The sequence below is a fragment of the Lutra lutra genome, chromosome 3 (genome assembly GCF_902655055.1).
Source record: "Lutra lutra chromosome 3, mLutLut1.2, whole genome shotgun sequence".
Taxonomy (NCBI): Eukaryota; Metazoa; Chordata; class Mammalia; order Carnivora; family Mustelidae; genus Lutra; species Lutra lutra.
Window position 1 is genome coordinate 169743450 of NC_062280.1, and position 19436 is coordinate 169762885.

Consider the following 19436-nt stretch of genomic DNA (forward strand, 5'->3'; position numbering starts at 1 on the left):
TCATTTGTGATGCAGAACTACTCATGTGGGAGTGAAGGCTTAAATTGAGCTTGATGTCATGTAGTTATTCTTTGCTGTCAGAAATGCTGCTGATGCTGGCTTTGTTTTCTGCAGCGAGCTTCTTATTACTAGCTGTATTTACACATGACCTGTTTTTTAGTAGAACTTGGATGTAACTTCCAGCACTGTTTGCATTAACTTGTTACACTGGAAATTAATAACAACTTGAGTAAATGTAGGTCGAGAAAGGCATTTTAAGGTAACTGTAGCTTCTAAAGCTGTATTTTCCCCAGGGTCTATGTCATAGTGAGGGTGCCATTAAGAGCATCATTCATATTAGCAGTGTTAAGTCTTTAAGAAATTACCGGCTGCCTTCTCGTTCTCTGAGTACTCAGTCTCTTCCTTGGGAACCAAGTCCACCATAAAGAGGGTTAGGCTATTAATTTCACTCTTTCCTCTGCTACTGTAAAACCAAAGTACTGTCCCGTCTAAGATATTATTTCTATCCTGCATGTATTCACTTTCTCTCCAGTCAGTATTTTGGATGTCAGGTTTTTTTGAAGCAGTTTCACATCAGATACTAGAGATAATTTAGTGGTTTTCCTACTTCTGGTGACTTCTGAAAATCTGTGGTTGTAAGTTGTTCATCAAGAGGCTCATTTAGAGTGCGTGAGATGGATTTTCTATACTTGCCCTTTCATCCTAAAATTGACCTAACTAGGAAATGTGCTAGAGAGGATGGAAGAGACCTGGGTGCAGAAGCCAGCCAAGATTGTCCAGTCTCTGCAATGCTGCTCACTGGACATTTGGCCCTAGGAATTCTATTGTAACCATCTGAAGTATAACTCTTCCAACTGTTAATCCCATGTATCAGGCACCAACTTCATAAGATACTTGTGAGACTAAAATTGAACCATATATCTGAAAGTGCCTAGTACAAAGAAAGCATTTAATAATTATTGCTAAATAAATAATGATTAATAATATTTAAGAATACTTTCTTAGTTTATAGCCCACATTTGTATGCAGTCATTACGTCAGTTCTCTACATCACTTGAGGTAGGTAGCTATCAAGATTTCAATATTAGACTGAGGAAATAAATTCTAAAAGGTGTTAAAGGATTTGTCTAAATTCATAAGCACTCAAAACCAAATCTTCTGACATTTATCTTTATGTTCTTTTGGGGTCTGGCTCAAGTAAGCAGTTAATAAGCATTGATGGAATAGAAATGTCATTTTCTTTTTAATCTTTATTATAGAAAAATTCAAACACACACAAAATCAGATAGCATATATAATGAATCCCCAGATACCTTTAACCCAGCTTCAACAACTTTCAAAATTTTCCCAATTGTTTTTGTGTATTACCTTGTCTCTTTTTATTTTAGCTGTTTTAAAGAAATTCTCAGGCATCATTTCATTTCACTCATAATTACTGTTAGTATGCACAATAACTTTTTTTCAGTGTTCCAAGACTCCTTGTTTATGCATCACACCCAGTACTCCTTGCAATTTGTGCCCTCCTTAATACCCACCGCCAGGCTAACCCATTCCCCCAACCGCCTCCCTTCCAAAACCCCCAGTTTGTTTCTCAGAGTCCATAGTCTCTCATGCTTTGTCTCCCACTCCGATTTACCCCAATCCATGTTTCCTTTCTTTCTCCTAACTTTTAAGGATATTTTTATTATACCCACCATTCCTTGATCTGATCTAATAATTTTTGAAAATGCCTTTCTATTATTCAAATTTTCCTGATGTATCTCAACCAGTTTTCATTTGGATGATTTGTTTGAACTGAGATTAAAATAAAATCTATACATTGCATTTAGTTTTTGTAACCCTTAAGGATCTTTTATTCTCTAACTGTTCTTCATTTTGACTTCTTGTCATTGGTTTATTAGAGACATTTGTTTTTTATTCTAAGTCATAGGGCTAATGGTGCCATTTAACTTGCTTGTCTATCAACCCAGTGTTCCCGTTAACCACTGTTTAGATGCAGACTCTTGATTAGATTCTGATTCAAATTTTTAGGTGTCATAAATGATTAACACTCCCTTATTCTTAAGCTTGGCTTCTAGACCTTCACTCCCCATATACCTTTCTTGTCAATTTCCATTTATCCATTCCTTATTTTATTCTGACTTCATCTACTAGTGGCTTCCTCCTTCTCAGAATATGACAATTCTTCTTTACTTCTCTATTAGTGATTCTCATATTGCCACCCCCCAGTACAATTTTGCCTTTCCCTGACTCTGAAGTTGGCAGCATATATCACCCCTTTTGCTCCACAAAGCATCTTGGAGGGTTTTCATAATGTTTTCACCCACCACCTTAATTATAATGGAACATACATAGATTCCTGAATATTCAGACTATGTACTTAGAATCTGTCCCTCAGGGGACATGTTTTTTCTGTTTGTCTCCCAGGTCTTGCCCTCTGTAAACTCCAGAATTTCTCCATGTAGTCCTCTCTTGTGCAATGCTCTTCCCTACAAACTATCTGCCTTAGTCTCCTTGGACTCCCACCACCATCTCTCCAATTCAGTGTCCACTGGACTCTGCTTGAATTTCCTCTCCTTATGCCATGGCCTGGAAACTCTCCCCAGGCAATAACCTGATAGAATTGTAGGGCTCACTAAAATTGTTTCCCATCTCTAAGGAATTCTTATCCTTCCTTGTCAGTTATATTGAGTGTCTTAAAAACCATTGCATCATTCTTTTTGTCTGTATCTTGGTTATCTGGTCTGTGTTACTGTGGATTTAAAGCGGAAGTCTGCAGTCTGTTATTAAAATACTTTGGAATGAAACTTCATAATAATAAGAGGATATTTCACTAGTGATCTAAATCAATGAAGAAAATTTTGTTTTGTTTTATTTTAAACCATGGGAACAAGATGAGAAATGGCAAAGAGATTGTAAAGCTCGGTAGAGTGCTAGAATTTTCTTTTCCTATTTTGATAAGTTTGTGGTTATATTTCTTGTGTGCTGTATGTTTCAAGCTAATGATGGAATCCAAGCACAGTATGAGGTACTTGACAGATATGATAAAACTGACTGTAGCAATTGACTATTTGGAAACAGACAACACCAGTGAGGACCTGGCAGAGACTGGACTGAGAAAGATGCCTAACCTCAAGCCACAGCACAGAAGTTCTAGGGGTGCTTCTAGAGGGGCTCCATGCCTCAAATCCAAATGAATGATGAAATGACATTTAAAATCATAACTGTGTTCTCCTCTATAGCCACAATATTTGCTGCTGCTTTTCTCCATAGGAAAAAAAATAAGTAAATGTTATAAATTAATAGTTATATGAATTGTGACATAGCAATGATTTTATTTGTTCTGTGGCATGAAAAATAGATAAGTACTTTATGAAGATAGAAAATAAAATCACAGGGGTGCCTGGATGGCTCAGTCAGTTGAACATTTGCCTTTGGCTTAGGTCATGATCCCAGTGTCCTGGGATCAAGCCCTGTGTCGGGCTCCCCATTCAGCAGCAGGAAGTCTGCTTCTCCCTCTCCCTGTTCATGCTTTCTCTCTCATTCTCTCCCTCTCTCAAATAAATTTTTTAAGAAAGAAAGAAAGAAAATCACAAAAACAAACAAAAATGAACAATAACACAACTATCAATGATGTTTTAATTGCATCATCACATCCACATAAACCTATTTATTCATTTCCACACTATACATCTTTAGAAATACTGTATGTTTGCTTTCCTCTTTTCTTTAATATTTAGACATTTTGTCTACCTTGTTTGTAACTGTGCTGTACTTTCTAGGCATCTATAATTATTTGGAAATAAAACAAACCAGAAGCTTCTAATAAAAAAAAAATTCTAGAAAATTAGAACACATGAAAAAGTAATATATATTTGAAACTGTTGCTTTTGGAGTCAAAATGAATTTTGTGGTGGAACTGTTGCAGATAAGTGATCCTACTGCAAAAAAACATATTGAAGGAAATGGAAGAAACCTGAAATTCAGAGTTGAAACTATTTATTTGTTGGGAAATAGTATTTACTGCTGAAGGAGTATGATGAGTCTATTTCATTTGTAAAGAAAGGCATTTCTTTTCAGTTGTTGGAAACCATAAAGGTAAGAAAACTGTATTTTTATTTATGAGCTCACAGACAGATTTGAATGATTCTATAGGCACAGAAATAATAATATCCAAAATGATGCAGAATGTGTGAATCATTGTTTCCATTAACTCAACAGAATGCAATGTAACAAACAAGGGGCAACAGTGGTATGGCTGTCAATCAGTATAAGATGTTCTCATAAAGCATCAGAGTTTGTCTTAATTAAAGAGAGTATTTCCATTTTAATTTTATTGGAGGGAGAACAGAACAACCTAAACAGAGTCATAAATTTTTTTAAGATTTATTTATTTATTTTTAGAGAGGGGGAGGGGGCAGAGAAGGAGGGAGAGGGAGAGAACCAGACTCTCTGCTGAGTGGCGAGCCCACCATGGGGCTCAATCTCTGGACCCACGAGATAATATCCTGAGCTGAAGAGTGTTTGCTTAACCAACTGAGCCACCCAGACACCTCCAGAGTTATAAAAATTTATCTGCAGCGCATCTGAATTTAACATAATTGAGCAGGCAGAAATATAATAGTGCTTATAACATGAGTGGAATGTTTAATAGCTTCCCCAAAGTTTAGGAAGAGAGATGGAAACTTTATTTGTGCACTATCATGATCACCATTTAGAGTTCATTTGGATGAGGTTCTGTCAGCTAGTGGAACTCCAAAATTCTGTCAGCATTAATAATTCTTTCAACAATGGTATTTAGATATCTGCAAAGAGATTGGCAGTATTTTGAGGAAACTATGGTTTATAAAAACAGGTTGGACTGCATGTTAACAGACACTGGAGCTCTTTCTCAAAAATTTCAGTATATATTGAAATATTGGAAGTGGTATCAAATGAGTATTTCAGATACACAGGTGGCTGGGGAATTAAATGGTTTGCTGAATTTGCTTTTTAGATTAGAAATTACTATTTCTCTAAAAAAAATTAGCACGTGTTAAGTACAAGGAACTTCCAAATAAAACTGTGTATTTTCCTTTAAAACTGAAGTACTTCTGTACTGTTTGTCATCTTAGAAAAATGGTGAATTTTTCAAAACAATGTGTGACAGCAGATAAGAAACTATACTTTCTGACTTCTCTTTATAAGTCTTAATTGTTTGAGAATTGAAAGGAACTTCAAAAGAAATGAAGCCTTGCCATTTGCGACGACGTGGATGGAACTAGAGGGTATCATGCTTAGCGAAATAAGTCAATCAGAGAAAGACAACTATCATATGATCTCTCCGATATAAGGGAGAGGAGATGCAACATGGGGGCTTAAGGGGGGTAGGAGAAGAGTAAATGAAACAAGATGGGATTGGGAGGGAGACAAACCATAAGTGACTCTTGATCTCACAAAACAAACTGAGGGTTGATGGGGGGAGGGGGGTTGGGAGAGGGGGCGTGGGGTTGTGGACATTGGAGAGGGTATGTGCTGTGGTGGGTGCTGTGAGGTGTGTGGGCCTGATGATTCACAGACCTGTACCCCTGGGGATTAAAATATATTATATGTTTATAAAAAATAAAATTAAATTTTAAAAAAAAGGAAGAACATTCCTAAAATATTTCACAACATTTTTTTCTTACTTCTTCACAAGATTATACAACTCATATTCAGATTTCTGGAAGCTTTAAGTGGAATGAAAATGTAGTTTAAATAATAATCCATGTGTATAAAAATTTTATAGATTTATGTAAATAAGATCCTGTCTTTAACTCAAAAAAACTACGTAAAGTTTGTCTTTATCATAGGACATGATCAATAATGCTCTTTGCTTTTGAAAGCTACTGCATGTTGTGTTGTCTTGACTAATCTCTACAGCTGCACGGAATCTTCAGTTTCTTCTTTTGTTGCAGAAGAAATGCCGTTCCCTACTACAAAGGCCAAAGAGAGGGCCAGTGGTTTGGATCAAGGGTTCTCAAAGAGAAATTGGCAATCAATTTATCTAGCCTGGAAGGCTTTCTGTTCCTAGAGGAAAAAATTGCAACGTTAGTTTGGACAGGGATAATAAAGTATTTTCCAAAACTTATTCATAAAAATTTTGCAACACATTTACTTCATATACTACACTACTTAAATTTCCAACATTTAATTATAAGTTTGAAATCTTCTGTTCTATTTTTAGTTTTATGCAACATTGGCTCTTTTCAAGACAATGTACTGGAATTAACATGTTATTTCATGAAAATAATACATTATTAGTCAAGATAAGCAATTTGAAAAAATGTCAACATAAAACTGTTATGAAGCTACTTGCTTATTAGTGGTCATTCATGAAGAAATATTTCTCTACCTGTCTATGTAATCTACAATCTTAATTACCATTTCAATAATGCTAGACTTTTAGTCCAATAATTAAAATTTTGTCAGCACAAGCATTTTCAACTTCTATATGCCATGTGCTCTGGTATGGACTGATTTGTGTTCCCTACAAATTCATATGTTGAAGCCCAAGCCCCCAATGGAACTGTATGAGAGATAGGGCCTTTAAAGAAGAAATTAAGATTAAATGAGGTAGTTAGGGCTGGGCCCTAATCCAATACAATTGGTGTCCTTAAAAGAAAGAAACACCCGGGGTGTGAGTATGCAGAAAAAAGGCCATATGAGGACACAGTGAGAAGATGGCTATTTGTAAGCCAAGGAGAATGGTCTCTGGAGACACCAAACCTACTAACACCTTGTGCTTTGGCTTCTAACCTCTAGAACTATAAGAAAATAAATATCTGTTGTTGAAGCTACCCAGTCCATGCTATTTTGTTATAGTAGCTCTAGCAAAGTAATACATGTCCCAACAAGTGCTATCTTATTTTCTGTTGACTGGACTTCTATCAATGTCTGATTTATAGAAGCAAATATTTCTTATTCATTATAATAGATATTCCCAACTGTAAGGTGGAAATACATATACCAAACAAGTGGACTACTCCTAAACTTAATAATTAGACCCTTCATCTCAATCTAGATAAATTATAATTGTTTTAAAATTGATCTTCCTCCATCACTTCTTTTATTTCCTTGACTAGGTGCTCCAGAATAAAAATCTATTTACCAGGCCCATATATGGATTGAGTTCACAAGATATCCTGGATGTCTCAGGCATAAAAATTACCAAAAATGATCCTGAGTCTTGTTTTCTCTTGTATCTCTATCATGGAATGTACTTGAAGCAATTTCCTTTGGTATTCCAATGTAGGATGTGTTATTTGTGAGCTAGCCAGAATAATCGTCACATTTCTCTCTAATATACCCACCCATGCAGATTCATTTCACAACACAAAGATGAAAAATAAAGAATTTTATTTAATTGTAGTACAGGGAGGAAAACTACAGAAATACCTTCCTCCTACTCTCATCAGTAACCTTCAATTCCATCTCCCTGTATTTGGTCCCAAAATAGGCTATCCTTATGTCAACGGCATTTCCCCTCTTAAGATGGAAGTTGTCAATAATGGACTTTGTATTAAATGTTCCTTTTGTGTCATGACATGACTTAGCCTCACCCTCAATATGATCTTGTTCTAGGGCAAAAGTTGACTAACTGCCTTGCAAACCATACCTGACTACTGCCTGCTTTTGTAAAAATAATTTTATTGGAACATAGTCATAGCCATTCTTTTACATTTTGTGTATGGTTACCTTCTCAACACAACAGAAGAGCTGAGTAATTGTGACAGGTACTTGGGCTTGCAGAGTTTAAATATATACTGTATGGCCTCTAAAATAAAAGTTTGCAGATTTCTGTTTTATGGTGAAGATGGGGACTAGAAAGGAATTGGAAGAGTAGAATTGGTTCTCAGAGCATCATTCAAAGAAAATGACCTGACCCCACTTTATAAAACACCACTAATCTGAGCATGCAGAGTCTGCCTCCCATTGGTCTTTTTACCCCAAGATCCCCATATTACTGGTAGAGGCTTATATCCTCAGAACACCCAATCTGCATAGAAGGGTTTAATTTGTTATTGGCTTAAGGACTTTGTCTTATTAGAGAATAAGAGATCATTAATAACTTGACATTAAAACAAGTTGAACTCTCACTGAAAGTGCTTTTAAACTCAAATCTGAGTCTAAACACAGACAATATGAATATCTGAACCTAAATAAGTATAATTCTTATATCTTCCTTTACAGAATTAGAGGATTATAACAAAAGACTTTACAGAATTCACCTTACCTAGACTAATGCTTGCTTCCACTTCCTAACGTACCAAGGGACCCAATCTCAAACAAAATTTTAAGAAGCTTCTCAGAAACATGTTCAATAAAATGACTGTACAACTAATGCAGGGAAACTAATGCAGGGAAGGAAGCCAAGACTTCTGGGTGTTAGAGAAATTCAGCCACATTTGAATGAACTTGAGTTGTATGCATTTTTCTTTTCTAGCTACAATTCCAGCCTCCTTTCATGCCTAAAGCATTAATTTTGCATGCCATAAAGTTTTGAAAGAAAATCTTCACGAGGCTAAGGGTGTTGAGCATTAATTCATTAAACATTCTGGAAATTGCCTGTTCTTATCAAGTCATAAGCCAGGCAGTTCATAAATCTATTACAATGCGGCAGAGCTAATCAATGAAATCCAAATGGGCAATCCAAATGATTAACTCAGTCTACCAGAAGTCTGGAGTTTGTTTTGCGTTTTTCATTTTTTTGCTGTTGTGTGTTACATGCTTAACCTTAAACACTTAATAAAATTGGCCAAATCTGTATCTATCTGGAAAGAGGGTTGCTGTGGTTGTACAGTTTTTAAATCTACATAAATTGTTCCTAAAAAGACAGCATTTAGAACAGAAAACAAAAACCTAGAGTCAATATCTACAGCAAAGTTAGGCAAAATAAATCCCCATAAAACCCCAAATTTGAACAGATGGAGACAAACCACTGACAGCAACAAAACCCACAAGAATCAGAAACTGAGAAGGAGGAATCAAGGAGAAGGCAATGTAATTACAACCACTCTGAAAACCAAAGAAACCTCTATCATGAACAACTGCCCACTGGAAACCTTAGGGGTCCAATCAGAGAAGAGTAACAAACTCAGAGCAAGGTGGAGAGTCATCCATTCACAACTGATTGTAAGGGTCCACAAGAAGTCAGATAGCACTGAAGTTATCTGGGCCCTGAAACAGTGAATAAACTGAAGCTCCCTTTCTAGAATAGAACCGCACCAAAAAAGAAAAAGAAAGAAAGAAAGGAAGGAAAGAAGGAGGGAAGGAAGGAAGGAAGGAACGAAGGAAGGAAGGAAATGCTAATAGTAGAATCCATACTCTGAAGAAACTTCAAAAAGTAGAATAGAGAAATAACAGAGAAAATGTTTTACCTAAAATTGGGAGAAGAGAGATCAGCATAAATCAGAAGGTATAGGGTCATAATCTTGTTACCTTTTGAACACATCAAAAGAGAAATTTTAAGGGCTTTGAGGCTAAGAAAACTCTTCTGGTTCACTCTTCCTATACTAAGATTGCCAAAGAAAAACAAACAACAAACAAACAAAGAAACAAAACCAAAACCGAGTTATTTCAGGTAAAAATCAGCAAAGTTAAATATTGCTGTTGAATCTTATAACAAAGTTACTTTAGGAAAAAAAAACAACAACAACTAAGAAACAGAATAATTCACGTGACAGATAATGAAGGCAATCCAGAAAGAATGTCCTTTAACAGGTGAAAACAGCATTCTAATATTTTATAAAGAACTTAAAGAAAATAAAAATAATAATAATAATACAGGCAATGAAAGAATAATATAAACTAGAAACAAAACCTGACTTTGAGGTGAAGAGAGGACAGGAAGATTTGAAAAGGGCAGATTCCTTAGAAACAGAGCCTGAGATTTGGATGGATATTATTTTATTGAGAACATGTTCTTTAGAAAGCACAAAATCTGTGAGGGAGTGAGGGAGGTTGTTTGGAAGACATAGGACTCCAAATTTTCCAAAGATATGATTAATATAAGGAAACTCAAAATAATCAACAGTAAAATTACTGTGATAATATGAGATTTTAAAATAAAACAGTATGGGAGTGCCCTGGTACCTCAGTTGGGTAAGGATCCAACTCTTAGGATCTCAAGGTTGTGAGTTCAAGCCCTGTGTTGGACTCCCTGCTGAACGTGAAGCCTACTTAAAATTAAAAAAAAAAATGTGTTATAAAAATCATCAAACAAGAATGCATAACCTTTTAAATACAAACAAAAACTAATTAGAGGACAGAATGAAAAAAGAAATTTATGAGAACTAATGAAAAATTTTAAAAGAGGTAAGACCTTTGCTGCTATAAACATTGGGGTACAGATGGCCCTTCTTTTCACTACATCTGTATCTTTGGGGTAAATACCCAGTAGTGCAATTGCAGGGTCATAGGGAAGCTCTATTTTTAATTTCTTGAGGAATCTCCACACTGTTTTCCAAAGTGGCTGCACCAACTTGCATTCCCACCAACAGTGTAAGAGGGTTCCCCTTTCTCCACATCCTCTCCAACACATGTTGTTTCCTGTCCTGCTAATTTTGGCCATTCTAACTGGTGTAAGGTGGTATCTCAATGTGGGTTTAATTTGAATCTCCCTGACGGCTAGTGATGATGAACATTTTTTCATGTGTCTGATAGCCATTTGTATGTCTTCATTGGAGAAGTGTCTGTTCATATCTTCTGCCCATTTTTTAAAATATGATTATCTGTTTTGTGTGTGTGGAGTTTGAGGAGTTCTTTATAGATCCTGGATATCAACCTTTTCTCTGTACTGTCATTTGCAAATATCTTCTCCCATTCCGTGGGTTGCCTCTTTGACTGTTTCCTTTGCTGTGCAGAAGTTTTGATCTTGATGAAGTCCCAAAAGTTCATCTTCACTTTTGTTTTCTTTGCCTTTGGAGACATATCTTGAAAGAAGTTGCTGTGGCTGATATCGAAGAGGTTACTGCCTATGTTTTCCTCTGGGATTCTGATGGATTCCTGTCTCACCTTGAGGTATTTTATCCATTTTGAGTTTATCTTTGTGTATGGTGTAAGAGAATGGTCGAGTTTCATTCTTCTACATATAGCTGTCCAGTTTTCCCAGCACCATTTATTGAAGAGACTGTCTTTTTTCCACTGTATATTTTTTCCTGTTTTGTCGCCAAACTGGAAAGAACCAAGATGCCCTTCAACGGTCGAATGGATAAGGAAGATCTGGTCCATATACACTATGGAGTATTATGCCTCCATCAGAAAGGATGAATACCCAACTTTTGTAGCAACATGGACAAAACTGGAAGAGATTATGCTGAGTGAAATAAGTCAAGCAGAGAGAGTCAATTATCATACGGTTTCACTTATTTGTGGAGCATAACAAATAGCATGGAGGACAAGGGGAGTTAGAGAGGAGAAGGGAGTTGAGGGAAATTGGAAGGGGAGGTGAACCATGAGAGACTATGGACTCTGAAAAACAATCTGAGAGTTTTGAAGGGGCAGGGGGTGCAAGGTTGGGGGAACCAGGTGATGGGTATTAGGGAGGGCACGGATTGCATGGAGCACTGGGTGTGGTGCAAAAACAATGAATACTGTTACGATGAAAAGAAATAAAAAATTTTTAAAAAAGAGAGAAAGGGGGAAAAAAAAGGTAAGACCTATATTAATCACTCTTGAAAGAATCAAAAGTGGAATTGACTATAAAGAAGGGAAAATAAAGAAACTCACTGGAGGAACCAATTCATTCTTTAGAAAATTCTTTTTTAGAAAAAAGTGGTAGTGGTGGTGGTGGTGGTACTGGGAATTTTTTTATTCCCATAAGAATGATCTCACAGAATAACCTGGTAGTTGATAAGGAATATTTACCTTTATAGCATTTCCCATTTAAAAAAATGAGTGATGCCTATTCTCATATACAGGACTCATTTTTCTCTTTCTGATTTCAATATTTTCCTTTCTTCTTTGGCTTTAAAGAAAAACAGACTATAGTTAGTGAATGTGCAGATCTCTTTTGTTTATCTTCTTTGGAATTTGTTGAGCTTTTAGTTATATCTATTAATAGTTTTCAACAAATTTGGGAAGTTTTTGGACATTATTTCCACTCCTTTCTGTCTCCTGTCTATCTGGGACTTCTACTATCCATATGTTAGTGTGTGTGATGATACCCCATGGGACTGTGAGACTGCTCATTTTCCCTAACTTTTTTTTTTCCTGTTTGTTCTTTAAATTAGATAACTTCTATGGATTGGTCTTCAAGTTTATTGTTCTTTTTTTTTCCAGCATCTCAAAACTGCTGTTGAGACCATTTATTGAAATTACTGTTTCACAGATTGTGCTTTTCAACTCTAAAATTTCTATTTTTTAAGATTTTATTTATTTATTTGACAGATAGAGATCACAAGTAGGCAGAGAGGCAGGCAGAGAGAGAGGGGGAGAAGCAGGCTCCCTGCTAAGCAGAGAGCCCAATGAGGGGCTCAATCCCAGGACCCTGAGATCATGACCTGAGCTGAAGGCAGAGGCTTAACCCACTGAGCCACCCAGGCGCCCCTGAAGGCAGAGGCTTTAAACCACTGAGCCACCCAGGTGCCCCTATTTCTTTTTTGTAGTTTATCCTCCGCTACTGAGATTTCCTATTTGTTAAGCCATTGTCCACCATAGTTTCCTTTGCACATATTTAAAATGACTGCTTCATCGGCTAAGTCCAGCTTCTAGGCCCATGCAGAGTTAATTTGCATCGACTACTCTCTTTGCTGTCCTGTCACATGTCTCATAATGTCTTATTGAAAACCAGACATTTTAGATAATATTTTAGTAATCCTAGATTCTTGGTTTGTTTGGGTGTGTTTTTTTTTTTTTTTTAAGTTTAATATGTCTCCTTTCTCCCTCCCTCCCTGCCTCCCTTCCTACCTTCCTCCCTTAACCCCCTCATCCCTACCCTTCCTTCCTTCCTTCCTTCCTTCTTGTCTGGACTTAATCTTTAGATTCTGTCTCTCTTCCAGTATTTGACCACTGATGTATCTACATAATTTTTTAAAATTCTTATTTCTATTTTTTTTTTTTAGCCTGGTTTTTTATGGTCCAACCTTCTGTCTGCATAGCCAAGTTGTCAGCCCATGATTTGGGCAGAGTTTCTGTTTAAACACCTGATACCCATAGCCCTCCACTCTCTATATATCAATCTGTGTGGATTCTGGGGAGTACATTAAACTTTTCATCCAGTTCTTAAGTTTGTCTTGGCTCTTATCTTTCGCCGGGCTCTTTCGGATCTCCCCCACCAATGTGTATAATTGTCCAGTCTGCCGGGGATATATGAAGAACTGTTCTCAGCACTTCCATGGCTCTCTCATTTTTTTTTTCAGGATCTCTTGGGACCATAACCTCATTGACCAATGCTATGTTTTCCTAATTCATTGCCTAACATTCACCACATTTAGTTGACAAAGCCTGGGCTTCAAATATAGCCCCCTTTCCCTCACAGCAAATTTCTTGAAAGCTGTAATTCTTAAAGACCAAGCACTAGGAAGAGGATAAGTACAATAGGCAAGAGCACATACTCCTGCTGACCTTATTTAAGCTTTAGTGGTTGTGAAAGAATAAATGCTTAATTTGTTGTCTGCATTTGCTTGATGTCCATCGCTTGAAATAATTATTTTCAGCAATTTTGTTCAGTTTTATATTTGTTTGATTGACTGACTGATTGCAAAAAGGATTTGCCAGTTCTTTATGGTGCCATAACTAGAATTCTCTGTTGTTTTTTTAACTGATTTTTAAGTGTGATAATAATATGGCGGTTGTCGGGTGCCTGGGTGGCTCAGTGGGTCGAGCCGCTGCCTTTGGCTCAGGTCATGATCTCAGGGTCCTGGGATCGAGTCCCGCATCGGGCTCTCTGCTCAGCAGGGAGCCTTCTTCCCTCTCTCTCTCTCTCTCTGCCTGCCTCTCTGTCTATTTGTGATCTCTCTCTCTCTGTCAAATAAATAAATAAAATCTTTTAAAAATAATAATAATATGGCGGTTGTGATTTTAAAGAGCCTGTAGCAGCATGAAATATGTACTAAAATATTTATGATGAAATTATCTAATACAAGTATTTTCCTTAAAATAATTTGTGCCTGGAAGAGTAGGTAGAGATACAGATGAAACAAGACTTGTGAGTTAATAATTGTGGAAGCACAGTAATGGGTACCTGGGGATTCATCACAATTCTCTCTAGTTTTATATATGCTTGAAATTATTCATAATAAAACATTAAATTAGAAATAATGAAATGCTTGGAATCCTATGAGTTATGTGCAGCATCAGGAACAGAATGAGACAAATATAGTTGGTTCTAATGCAGTATTTTATAGTAAAATACCACACAGGCAACTTGACTTCCCCTTGCAATTTAATTCAAACTCCTTCAAAAAGCAAGCTATCAGCCTACAGAGATTGCAATACAGAGATGACTAACATCACTACATTTGCTTTTCCCCTTATCAGAAAGTCTCATAAATGTGATAGCTTTACATTTATGGAGTATTTATGAGTATCAGACACTGTATTTAGCATTTGACATATTGCCCAGGGTCCATGCTTGGGCTTCAAAGTTTCTAATAAACTTGTGGCTATTTCTTGATCTTCTTCTTTCTTGAAGTTTGGGGGACAGGGAGTAGCAGAAAATTTAAAACATAGTAAGTTCAATTAATAATTGTGAGAGAAGGGTACAAGCAGAGCCTGCTGCCTGCCCTGTGTTCCAGGAAGAACCTTATGCTTTGTACAGGACGTGCTGGCAAGCTCAAAAATGACATTGCTCACAGAGAGTCAGAGTTCAACCAGTGCTTCCCTGTTCCCTCTGCATCAGACACATATGAGCTTTTCTTGGAACTGCTTAGCTATGCGTATGTCAGTTGTCCTCAAGTATGCCTCTGACTTTTTGTATTTCACACCCCACAGGGAAAAGGTTGGGGTCCTTGTACTGTGGCACAAAGTGGGGTTCCACGCTGGCTCCACACTGTCCACTTCAGCTGTGGAAAGGATGTTAGCCATAGGACATCTATGCATTGCAAGGGGCTGGGTCCTGTGCACGCTCCCTCCCTCCCCTTGCTGTAAATGAATGCTGCACTGCTCTAGTTTGCTGTGCACGTTTTCTGCTCTCAGTGGCCTTGAATTGTACACACATCTTCTCCTGGATGGACCCTTATCTGCCTTTGGACCCTGACCATACTTATGTGATATTCTATTCTGCAGCACAGTCTGACCACCTAGTGAAACAATAATCTTACATTTTATCTGTTGTATCACTTAAGGATATTTGGGGAGACTTTGAACTGTTACAGATTGCGGCAGGTAAATAAGGTAGGGAAAATATTCTAGTGTGACTAGGATGGAGGTCCAGATATTGCTCTAACTTTTTAGGAGACTTCTGGATTTGAAGGGCTTTACCAAAACTAAATTAGTGTCCTAGAAAAAATTGCACAGGAAGATATAGGTCCTCAAGGCCTACCTCTGGCTCACTTTACACATCTGGCTTAATCCTGGGAAACTCTGCTTGTAATAAGCTATGATATCCAGGTTATGATATAGATGCTACATGCCAAGAAAACAATTATCTGTTCACTGACCTCAGGGAAACACAGTGCTTTCAGCACCCACAGCATGAAGGCGGGAAGACTGGGGGACGGCTCTCATGACTACCGATTGCTGAACCAGTTGAATTTCCACCTCTCCAAAGCATTCGCTCCATCAAAGTTCTAAATCTCTCAAGGGTGACTTTGGAAATAGACATCTTTGAAGATCTTCTCTGCTGACGTGGAACATGATTCATCAGTCATAAGGACATGTTGTTTCTTTATGTGAGTATCTTGGCTTACGGCTTGACAACTCATATGTTGTGGAGTCACTTTAACATTATTACCTCTACTAATACAGACCTGGGAATTTGTCCATGAAATACCCATTTGGATGAGGATATGCCTTTGTGCATTTGACAAGGTCAGTCTAAAGAATTGTGTCTAAAAGCATGTGAATGGAAAAGAGAGGCAGGGAAAGGACTAGCAGGGAAACAAGAAACCAAACCTCCCTATAAGATAACTGACTGCCTTTGTCATACTTCAGAGAATGAACGAATACTTTTCAGTAACCTTGATGATTGATAATGTGAGTTCTGGACTTCAGATGAGAGAACACAGAGCAAAGTAAATGGAGGTTAGACCAGCTCAAAGTCCTCAATAAATGCACAGTCTTCTGCATTTATTTAACCTGGCAACCTGGCACAATGAAATCTTATTATTTTTCTTTTTTTTAGTGGTAGAAGAGGATTTATCTTTGACTTCACAAGTAATGGGAAGTTTTATCCTTCCTATCAGAGCTTCTGAACTTAAGATTTAAATATCTTTATTTTTTGAAGGGGGGATTATTTTGGTTTTGCTGTATAATCATCCCCAATCACACATTCTTGACTAAGACCTATCTGAAAAGTTAAGGCCGGTTCATATTTTTGGGTTAGCAAATGCTATCCGAGAAAAATGAGAGGAGATTCTCCACAAGGTGAAACCATTTTCTTTGCATACTGGGGGATAGCCATCATTGCATAAATGATTCAAGAAGGATGTGTGATGAAAATATTTACTTTGCTTTTAAAACTATGATATGTCTGTAATAGTAGGGTGAGATTTGCTGTTTATAATATGAGGATCTATTGGCCCCTATGTATTATCTTTGGAGTTTACTTAACTACTTGAACTTAATGCATCAAACTCTGTTTCTTCAATTCTTTGCTTTTTTTTTTTGTTCTCATACAAGATTTATTCCTCAGCATCACTCCCCTCCCACCTCCCCCCATTCTTTGCTTAAACAAAACCTCAAGAGGCTAGCTGACAAACTGATCCCCTTACCCTGATTTCATTTTTCTTACAGCATTTGTCACTTTTTAAAAGATGTATGGTTTATATAGATTTTAGCTTTATTGTTTATCATTGATTTTCTGTTCCTATGTTAAAATGTAAATGTCGTAGGGGCAAGGATATTTGTCTCTTTTGCTCTCTGAGATACCCTCAATTCATAAAACAATATCAGGTACATAGTAGGTGCTCAATAAATAATTTTTCAGTTACTGAAAGCATCCATGATGCAAACAATACTAATGTGATTTTCTGTTGTTCCGCAGAGTTGGTTGGCTTTACATAGTAAATATATAAAAGCTACAAAATTTAAAAGTCCAGCTAATCAGATTCCTTTAGATTTCCTTAGGGTTTCTGAATCATACTAACTTATTCAGAGTACATGTAATTAACATGGCTCCTCTCCCAGACAAATTCAAATTGTTCTTCTGCAATTTCTTGTCCTCTTGTTTGTGAACTTATTTCAATACTTTTTCAAGTTCTTTTTGAACAAAACTCTGAGCAATTCTCATCCATGAATGTTTTCCTATTTTTATATTCCATGACATCTGAACAATGTTTTAAAAGATCATCTGTGTGAGTGTGTTCGTATGTGTGTTACAACATACAGTCTAACAAAGAGTTCCTTATTGGAAGAAATACTGAGTATTGGATGCTTTGTATTAAGTATCTGAACACTATGTCATTCTGCTTTCTTGATAAGATCTGGCTGTCTTTCTCAGTCATTTTGGAGATTGATTCAGTAAATACCAGTGAATACCAGTGAATTACTCTATCACTGGTCCTGTTCTGATCTAAATGCCCATGGCCTTTAATATCAGTGTCCAACAACTCCTTCCTGCCAACAAGACTTTACACTCTATCTTCAAAATTGTCTCAGGAGTGTTAGGATATCCACAGGGTCCCAAGACACATGTGCTTAAGAACAAATCTACCCCTATTCTCTGACTACCCTACTAGTTAAGATGTCCTATCACTGCTCTGTGTGTGTTCCTGGGGAAGCTTTTTACCAATGACTGCTCTGTGTCCCTAAGCTGTACCATGCTGTGTGTGTGTGGGGGGGGGGGGGTGGATGGCCTCCTTAAATACAAGGTGGAATGTTGCTATCTGGGCTCCAGAGGTAGGCCATTTGGGCCCTAGTCTCTAGAAACATTTATAAATACAGCTGTTTAAAACCAAACTAAAATCTTAAACAAAAACAAAAACAAAAAAACAGCCACTGACCTTGAACTTAGGACACTTTGTAGATGGGCACCCCTGCCTTCCCTATAGATACCTGGTATGAAGAAGGAGGTTAGTTTGAATGCAGAGGACAATTTACAGAGGATAGAGGGATGTCTTAGCTCAGGTTACTATAACAGAATACCATAGACCAGGTGGTTTAGACAACAAACAATTATTTCTCATAGTTCTAAAGACTAGGAAGTCCAAGATCAAGGTGGCTGCAAATCTGGTGTCTGGTGAGAGCTCTCTTCCTGGCTTGGGAATGGCATCTTTCAACGTATCCTCACATGATGGAGAATAGACAGAGATGATACAAGCTGTCTTGCGTCCCTACAAGGGCACTAATCTCACTCTGGAGGGCTCTACCCTCCACCCTGATTACCTCCAAAAGGTCCCCCTTCCTAATACCATCATATTGGGGTTGAGGATTTCAACATGAATTTTGAGGGAACACAAACATTGTCCATAGCAAGAGTTGTCAACCTACCAGTTATAAAAGAGAGGTAGAGCCACAATATTATATCTTAAACTATCTTTTCTCCTTTCAGTTCTTTAATTTTCAGTAAAAACTATAAATTGTGAATATGCCAAGCAATGATACCTTTTAGCAAAAATTACTGAGTTAGTCATGGGTATCCAGCTATAAGAATGCAAGGCAATGCTAACAGGAAGTCGAAGTAACAAAAACTTAAGACTCAATCACAACACTCATTTATTTAATACACACTCATCAAGTGCTTAATATGTGGTGAGATACCAGACTGTTTATGAAACAGTCTGTCCTTGCCCTCACAGATTTCTTTATAGAGGAAACTGTGTGTTAAGCATATAATGGCCTACACAGATAATACAAACAAGAGTACTTATTTGGCCACTGGTTACTTGGCAGTACTAACACTTTGGAAGTACAAAAAATGAATTAGCAATGATCATCGCCCATGAAGATGGTATAATATGAACTAGGAGGACAGTATTACTAGTAAGGCTGAATGGGTATCAGATTTCTTGACCAAACCCCAAAGCAGTGAATAGGTCTTTTAAAACAAAATTAAAGGGGAAAGCAAAGAAGTATGATTCTATAAACTTAAAAACTTTCTTTTTTTTTTTTCCTATGAATGTTTTTGAAGCAAAATCAGAAGCTGCAGACTAAGGCAGGAAATGTCAGGTTGATATGTGACAGTCTGAAAAAGCCCTCGATGTTTCCTTTACAATCAGTCATTGACAACCTGAAAAGGCATAAGTCCACCTTTTAAAGCAGCAATAATTTAGCTGAAATTGATCACTTAAGGAAGACAAAGTATTACTGAGCCCAAG